We start from the raw sequence: 10,005 nt of genomic DNA, 5'->3' as shown, positions 1-10,005 counted from the left end.
CTAGGAATTGAATTGGGAGTTCTGGTGATCCCAAAATGTCCCAACGTCCTCCTCATCCTCTCACGAGCGACAATAGTGAGAATTACAGTGATCAACTATGGATGGATGTCGGTTGGGAAAATGCTGGATCCTTGACAATGGATGGGTCATACACAGATATCTAGATGGGAATGGCACCCTCCTAGTTCCACTAACCCTCCTTGTCACTTCTCTCGCCCTCCCCCTCTTCTCCTCTATTCTTTCTTTTCTACAAAGGGGAGGTGAACCAAAGAGAATATGATTAACATTGCAAATTCTCTTCTTCCTGGTCTAGGGGGGCTAGGGCGACCCCCTCTTTCCACATAAAGGGGGAAGAGGTCAATCCCCCCCCCCTAAGTGGGTGGGTCAACAAAAAAAAAGAGAAATAGGGTCCATTAGGGGTTCTTAATGAATGGGCCCCCATTACACATAGAAGGGGGAATTTCAAACATAAAAGAAAAGGACAAAGGGGGAATGTGGGAGGGGAAGTCTAAATTGCTAAGGACCACCTCCCCCACATCGACAAAAATGCACGGCATAGGTGGGACGTGTCATTGTGCAACGAAAACAGAATGATGAGACAGTAAAAACACAAAACACGACAAATAAATGATAAAAATGAAGATACGATATTTGAGCATCATCACCTGGCTGTCAATGATGGTGGCAGATGACGCGGATGAGGTCCTCGACGATCCTCGAGGGCGTGGGCCATCATGTTGGTACAAGAAAACTCACCGTAGTTACTTGTACTCCACAACAAGCAAACTCATTCCCAGGTGGAGTAGATCTCCACACCTTTCTTTTGGCTTGAACCTTTAATCTGAGGTTTTCCCAAGAAACCTAAATGGACAAAAAAATTTATTTCTTTACTAGGTCTAACAGTGGTCAAGTATTGGTTCAATGGTTATATTCACACGTGTTCCATTTATATCTCCCTGTGTATGGACAAGTAGATAAAAAAAGAATAATCTGACCTCAAAGTTTAACCTTAAAAATTCATATAGATGATGATACATAGCATTCAAAAGTTAGGTCTTTTTGAGCCAACTTGTTTTTGTATCTGCTCATTGAGCCAGGTGCCATATTGGTTGTAATATAGTGGTTTCATCAGATTCACCGAGGCATCTGCTATTTATTTCCTGATTTGTCCACTAGTCTAGTGCTTGTCCATCAATGAGAAGGTAGTTTTGGATTCTCCGAAGTGTGCAAATCCTAATGGAATTTTGATAACTCTCATTTTCCCACTTTTTAAGATGTTTTACATTTTGTTCACTTCAGCTTAAGGAAAAAGGTAACCACAATACTGTAATGTTTTCCTACTTCATTATTGGATTTCTTACAGTTTGACGGTGTCATGTTATGCTATAACAAATGTGATATGTTGATCAATAACTCTTGTGAAATAAATCCACAATCTTGTTGCTGTTTCTATGCGTCCTCACCCATAGAAAGGTGTAAATTATGATTTAATTGGGAGCACTATCATATCACAATTTGTGATACAAAAAAATGTTTTTATAATGATTAGTGCAGCTAATTACAAAGCAACAATAATGGTTAGGTACCATTAAATAATGCCGACTTATGATACCGCCCCGGTATATTATAGGTCATTGAAAACATGCTAAAAACTATGAATTATTATGGGAAAATATATTTGGACCAAATCATATATTCCTTATAGCTACGAAGTTATAAAATAATATAAAAATCCAGAAAAATACACTAAATCCCTATGATATTATAAAATTATATGTAAACGTATAATCATCATAAAATTATAAATGTCTAAATTGTACTAGAATTTTCTTTAATGTGGAATATTAATTCATAATGAAACAAGATTCCCAAAATTTATCCATCTCTACTTAGTGCGCAACACCTTTGAATTTTCCTCGAACTGTCCATTCGTTCCTGCAACCTAAAAACAGTAGGATGGATTAAGAATATTAATCACACCTCTGTGTGTGAGTATCCCTATAAAAAAATAAACTATGATGTTTATTTGGAAGCAGATGGTGTGAAGGAGTAAAGTTTAATTCTTGCAATAAATTAAACTGCAATCCAGGATATTATCTTATATTTCTTAGTGGTTAAGTAAGTGGATAGTTTTAAAGAAATTTAGGAATCCCACTTATTTTATTCCCAGATTAAAGTATGGATGGACATTATTATCTTACTCAAGTTCAGCATTCAATTGTGTATGAGCCAAACACGGCTATATGGGATATTTGCTAAAAAGGGGAAACATAGATGTAGGAAATCATAAACATGTGTTCGGTGGATATCAATAAATCAAAAATGAACAAAAGATATTTATTAGATAAGATGTGAATATGTATATGGTTGTAAATGATGTGGAAAAATTCTCAATCTAATGAATCAACTGATGCATCACACGAGTCGAGGGAGTCTAATGCTGAAGCAGCCGCGAATAGATCTATGTGAAACTTAAAAAACTCCAAAAATGTAAAACAATCCCTCTATCTTTTTGTGCCTCTGAATTTTTAGGTGTTAAGGAGTTTCAAGAACTTTTTGGTGGTAGATAAAAAAAGGACAAACGTTAAAACTATTTAAATAAATATGATATGACATGAGATGAGTACCCTTGCTTTAAATAAGACTCTTGTGAATGATGATTAAAAAAGACAGTAGAATATCATTGATAAAGCTGGTATAATAAGTTTGCTATTTCAGTACTGAACCTAAAAAGTATTTGTTCAACCCTTTTAATATTGATTTATGTTCCTAACAGTACGGGATACCCTATCCACCTAGCCTAGACCCATGTCAATCTAGACTAATGACATATACCATCGAGTAGTCATTGCATTCACTATACGGGGCTGGCTTTTATACACATGCTTTTAGGATTTAAACTAAGTAATATCTCCAAGATTATGGTTTCTTTAACTGAAGAAAGAAAAAATTAAAACTTTCAATCTTTGTAACAAATTACCGTTCTCAAAATAAACAATCTTTGCATTATAACGAATTATGTCTGTTTATCATTATATTTTGAAGCATTGTTGACATGAAAGTACGATTGCAGTTGAGCTTCTCTGGATATACGTTTAAAAATTTATTAATTAATGATCACCTAAAAAAGAATCATCATTATGAGATGTTTTATTTTGAATGAACAAATCCTTAATGGCTCTTGTTTCAATATTATTATGCATTAAAACTATGGAGATTTAACATTAAGCACTGAATTTATAGAAGAAATATAATTGAGGACTTTTGATTTCTAAAATTATGACCATGATTAATTTCAAAATATTCATCAGAATGATAATACAAAATTTTCAAATTTCCCTATATTTATTGAAAGTTTAAAAAACACGGCTCATATGAATCAGAGAATATATCATCAGGATTACAGTTTTTTCATGCCCGGAATCATAACATTCGTTTAGAAAATTAGTAATGGAATCATTCATTAATAACAATACACAAATGCGTCGAAGAGTGATTACCTCTCAAATGAGGAATGAAATTTATAGACTTTGTAAAGCTAGTCATAACCTTTAATGACTGATTGTACATACAAGATAGACTGCTGTAAGAAAATAACTTTGTCAGACGAAATATATAGAAAATATCAGGTGAAATTAAATTCTAGGGGTTGAATTTGTCTTTCCTAATGGAGTTTATCATTGTAAATCATTGAAGACATCTACTGTTTAAAAAAGTGAGCAGATAGTCATGAGAAACGGTTGTATTCAAAGGGAATGATGATTGACGATTTAATAAAATCTAAATAGTAACTAGAGTTTCAGAATACAGAGTTAATGAAATAAGAAGGGCACGCACATATGAATGTATATATATAAGATTCGTATTTTCTTATTTGCATTTTTTGTGGTGACTTTGTAATCTTTCATCATGTATTTCATTCATCGTAACATATATTTAGGATTACCTTCTTCTTTGCTCTTCATCTGAAGATTTATTAACTGCTTAGATGATACATTGCACTGTGTAAACGGCTCATAAACTCACCCCTCAGAACCTAAAGTCAGAACTTTGTCGAACGACAAAAAGTTACCATAGCCAGTTTAAAACATGTTTAATGCTACTCCTCATCCTTAGGTTTAGTTTGGTGGTTTGTACATCTATGTATATTAGCAGTGAAACCTGCGGCCATGCTCTACCTACTGAGCTATACACCCTACTTTAATTTATGGATTGGTTCAGAAAAGAAAAATGAGTTTTTACGACCTTTTCTCTTACTCATTTAAGGGCATGGCTCTGCATGAAACTCATACTGTGAAGGACATATTGTCATCTTTATGGAATAAAAACTTAAAAAGAGCTAAATATAATAGAAGTCACTGACAACATCTATAAGAAGGGGAAGTCATCTTTCTCTTGGCTCTTGTAGAAAGAAGAGGCTTTTCACTCCTCACAAGGCATTTTATTTTTTGAAAATAAAAACATAAGGAGAATGTTACAAAAATAAGTGAATTCGTAACGATCTCCTCCTGAACTTGGACCTCTCTTTCACTCTTCAAAAAATGGCCACTGTTCCTATTGACACAATTATGAGGGAGCTTTAGGTTCTGATTTCTCAGAATGAATTAGATGTATATCAATAATTGGACACGAGAAGGTGATAAATAATAGCAAGCATATATAAAAATGATACAAATATAACTGTAAAGGATGTGTGTGGGATTAAGTGAATGTTGACGGGTATGTACAAGTTGATAAATATCTGTATTTTTTTGTTGGATACATGACAGTGCATGGATATGGGTATATAGATAGGGATAATGGATGGAAAATGAGTATGTATGAATAAATAAACCTGGAAGTATCTCATTAAAGAACTTGGGATAATTAATTTTATTTACTATTAGATTTATATGAAAACTTGGGATAGATGAGAAAGGAGGGATAAACTGGACGTTGGTAGATAAGTGTATGTGAATGTGCATGAAGGGATGAATTTGGATGGTTTGATATGGACGGATGGGTATGGATGGATAGACTTGGATGCAACCCATAAACCGTTTTGTACAATGAATAAAGCATAAGGTATATTAAAATTTTTATTATCTCGGTATGCTTCATTTGAGTCAAACATGCAGCTTTTAGAAAACTGTTGCATTGGTTATTATTATTATTATTCTTCTCAGTAGAAAAAGTAGTATTATTGAGTGCATAGGACATGTCTCAGAATATCATCATGCATTGAAAAACAAAGAGAATGACATATAACCAAGACTACATACATTTTGATCAAGCTAGTTTGGCATGATGAAAGGCAAAACAAATCAAATGATTCATAGAATGTGAAATTAAAGTGACATTCTTAGCAATCCATCCATTGGATTTGTTGCAGTGTATAGGTCAATTTAAGTACTTATAAACTCTCTAATCTATATATTTGGATTATTTTTCAGGGCTTGAGAAGACAAAAATAAACATTTTTAAAAACTAAACCCTACTTAGTTGCCCTGGATACATGACAAAATGCAAATTACTTTAGAAGAATCATAGTTCTGGCAGCAGTATAAGCATAAAAATCACCATATTCTAATGTTATCCTCGTTTGGACTTGATAAAAATATCCTTTAATAAAGTTTCACAAAATTTCCACATTTTATGTTATTTTTTTATAATTTCTTAAATTTCTATTTATGAGGAAACCTATTTGACATGTCCTAAAATTTGTACTTGAAATTATTAAGGCAATAGTGAATCTATGTGGATCTAGCGGCAGATAAGTTGACAATTAAAATTTTAAAGTCATAAAATATGTTTAGACTTATTTTTAAAGTGCTGGTTATTTTACAATGCATTGAATGTTCTTGTATATGGGTGCACCATATTTTGTAATCCAATCCGTTTATTTCTTTTTTCCCAATGATAAGACCATAAGTTGGAAAGCAAAAATGGCCAATCATGGATCTCATTGTCTACTAGAGCAGAGAGAGATAGCAAAGAAGGAGAGAATCCATGAATTTCATTAGCATTAAATGTGGGTTAATTACCAGACGTCGGCTGTAGTTGTTCTCACAATTAATGAAACTCAGACATTTTGAACAATTGGCAAATAAAGAGGCAGCTTTTAAATCATCTAATGATGAGGGATGGGCAATAGACATCCATACATGAGGCGGCATTTGTTTGGCTGTAAGGGAGGAAGTCATTGTAATATCTTGGAAATGCGAGACAACATTATATAATTTTTAAATATTCTATTTCCTCGTAAACTAGTCTCTCATTGACAGATGGCAGAATTTTGTCGAGTGATCATGACAATAATGAGGCATGGGCAAATCACAGTGCTGATTCAAATTTAGGCGTCATAGCTGCTAGTTTATGTTGCGAATAAATGAGGTATGAGGAACCCTCATTTTTATCTAATAAAATCTAATTATTTATGTGATATACATTCTACGTATATAGGGAGTCATAGAGGATACCACATAATCCGTTTAATTCATGGAATATTTAAAAATGAGGTAGAATGTATTGATGCATTTCCAAGATAAATAAAGTTATTTTACCTACTCTTGATTGATGCATGGACTATTCAATGCGATGATAATCCCATATTGTTAGCTTAAATGGCTTAGTTATGGTGTAAGAGTGGAGGAGGTGAAATAGGTCCTTTCAGATATATTTACTCTACCCTAGTCAAGTACACAAAATATGTTTTCCCTATGTAAGAAAAAAGGCAGAGGATATGACAGACCTTAGTTTAATTTTTATACAGCTTAGGATAGTCAATGTTTTCTAGAGGTATCTAAACACTTTTGTGTGAATGCCCCCTGGGAAAACAATTGGAATTGTGTAGCAATGAAACCCATAAGATAAATGCTGGTGAAGCTCTATATTCCTTGGGCCAATTATGCTTAACCTCCATCAACCTCCATAAGTCCATTAACTTGGGCACCAAAACACCTTATTTTCTATAACCTCCGAAAGCCTTCTCCCAGTTGACCTCCAACATTGCAAAAATACACTTTATAGTCTATTTATTAAATTAACCCAAATTCTGAAACCTATGCTGATCAGTAGACAATACTTTGAAGATTCTATCAAACATAACAACACAGTTCAATATATGTTGGTTTTACCTATGCCCTTATTTTTTGCTCCCTTTTTTGTTACTTATATATCCACCTATATATTGTTGCTGATTTAATATTTCTCAGGATTGAAGTCATTTATAGTTCAACACTTATGAAAATTCAAGATTCTTGATTTTACATCGTCTCAGATTTTGTCTTCATGTTTCATCCTCTTCTTAAATGTAACCTTAAAATATTGGATAAAAAATCTGGATAAACAATACACTGAATCAGGAGAGACTATCTAATAAGCTGAAATTTATTTCATGATAATTTTTCGTTGAATGTAAACTTTTTTCAGATGTTGGATACTCATTTTTGTAATTTGCAATTTTTGAATGCATTATTTTCTGTAACATTTTAATTGCTGGAATGAATGAAATAGATATTATGTTAAATAGAAGGTAAAAGAATTAGCAGAAATCTCTAGGGAATAATTTTTAGAATACGATTCATCACAAAATAAACTTTGCATCACAATATTTTCTAATCTAACTTTTTTAATCCTACAGCAGATGGCAATTTCTATAGCCTATGGATTATTACAGACATTATGTACAAACCATCTATAGAGAGAGGCCCACAGAGAAAAATTGATGAGAATACCAATTTGTGTCATTCTAGTGTCCCTACTATAACATATTCAATTTCCCATAAACAAGTAATTTCATGGATTCAAATGGATCATGAATATAATAATTAATTTCAACACGAATTATAAGAAATATCTGGTTCCTCACCAGTGAATGATTAATTATCCTTTGATTACCTCTTGATGAATGAAACAAAAGTAATCTTGCATGAATTATTATAAATATCCATTAAATTTCCAGAATGAAAACTATCTTGGTTTATAAGGATAAGATGAGATGGAGAAAAGTATGATAATGAATGGATGTTCTCACTTAACTCACTAAATATGAAGTCAATAGAAAGCATATGAAACTTGGGATAAGGCACACTAGGATTTTTCAAAGAACCCCCCCCCCCCCCCCAGTTTGATTGGTTTTTGGTCATCTGATTTTACTTTATATTTATGAGTTCCACATTTATTTTTTTATTCATAATGTTGGCGGTATGGAACAAAGCATAAAGCATGCTCACTATCTAACTCTAGTTGAACTATGTAGGGATGTGAATGGAAAGCAATGTTGAATAAAGTGCGGACATTAGAAAAAGGTGTAATGAAATAATTAAGAAACAAAAGAGTGAATATGGTCAAAGAGGTTGAAAGGGAAATATATCAGAATAATACTGATCAGCCAAAATTTAGGGGGTTAACCTAGTCGATGTGTAATTTTGATACTTATTCAATAATATTTATGATTGACCCTAATTCATTTATTCGTAATGTAAGATGGTGAGTAAGGGGTCGAATTACAGAAAAGGATTGGGGATTGAGATTGATATTTAGAACAAATTAATGATTAATAAAGTGGTGAATATGAGAGAGCGTGGAAATAAGAGATACTTGATATATATTGTGATTTTAGTTAAATTAATTTATATGTATAAGTTCTCGATTCTTACTCATGATAATTATGATATCATAACAGAGATTAGGATCGTATTAAAAGTATGGATTGAGGATGGGATGAGTGTAATGAATGGATATGATGAAGAAATCCTAATTAAAGTTTTCCTATGAAAGCCCCAATTACTAATGGGTGGATAAGGCATTACTACCTACTCATAGGGTTTAATAACTTATAACATAGAGTGAAGTGATATCAGAATGTGGAATAGATAGAAAGGTGGGGAAAATGGATTAAAATTCTAAATGAAATGTTTAGGACCTAACTCTTCCTTTGTTGATGCTCCCAATCATTAATCTCCCTTCATAGACATGTATATTGCGCCGGGTGCCTTGTCGTGTTGCAATAGACACGAACATAGATAAAGGAGGAAGAAACTCACTTTTGGAAGAGGTAAAATCCTAAAATGGCACTCATACACCTTTGTTTGACAAGGTCTCCCACATGGAGAAAGGCAAAATAAAGTACAAGAAGAGCCTGATCTTGGGATCTATTTACTAGCTCAACCGTATGTCATTGAAAGATAAATAAGAGGTAGCCATTTGATCCAAAACTACCCATGGGATCAGCAATTATGGCTATTTGAGTTTTGAGCATTTCTAGCGATTCATTTGTTTCAGTAGTTCCACCAAAATAGGGAGCCACCAGAGCATGCCACATCATCCATCCTTGTAGGGCACAAGTTTCATTTGCTCCACAAGCAGAGAGAGCCACCAGTTGTTCCACATCATCCCTCATTAGTGGGCTTTGATTTTGCAATTTTTTTACCTTAAAAAATACTTTGAAATATCAATTATAATCCCAAAAATTCTTTAAAATTCAAAATTAAATAATTATTTATATACATCTTCTTTTTGGATGAAATTTTGACCGAACTAATTATTTTTAAATAGAATATCCATTTCCAGTATTATAAACATCAAAATAAATTAATTTTAATGCAATAATATTTATTTAGTGGACATATGGATTCTTAGTGAAAATTACGTAAAATGCATAATAGCATGCATAAAATTAGCTTAATTATGCCCTAAAACACATGAAATAAACATGAATTATCATGCTTATTTGCATGTTATCAAAAATTATAAAGAATGATCTATACACGAGACATGGCTATCATCAGTAACAAGTAGGTGGATTACCGAATGGCTGCTAAAGGTGAGGTGATTCATATTTAAATGGAACAAGATGAAATATCAGGTAAGTGGTGATCAAAGTAAATAGTATATATATATATATATATTTCATGTCTTGTGAATCAAAAAGAGGGGATTATGCGATTTAAGGATTTGGAGTAATGGGTACTTTATAACTAAGAGTAGAATTCACCTTTTATGCGAGTATGACATAATACGGTC

Source organism: Wolffia australiana, chromosome 15 (assembly GCF_029677425.1).
Source record: "Wolffia australiana isolate 7733 chromosome 15, ASM2967742v1".
NCBI lineage: Eukaryota > Viridiplantae > Streptophyta > Magnoliopsida > Alismatales > Araceae > Wolffia > Wolffia australiana.
Note: the sequence above shows the minus strand (reverse complement) of the source record.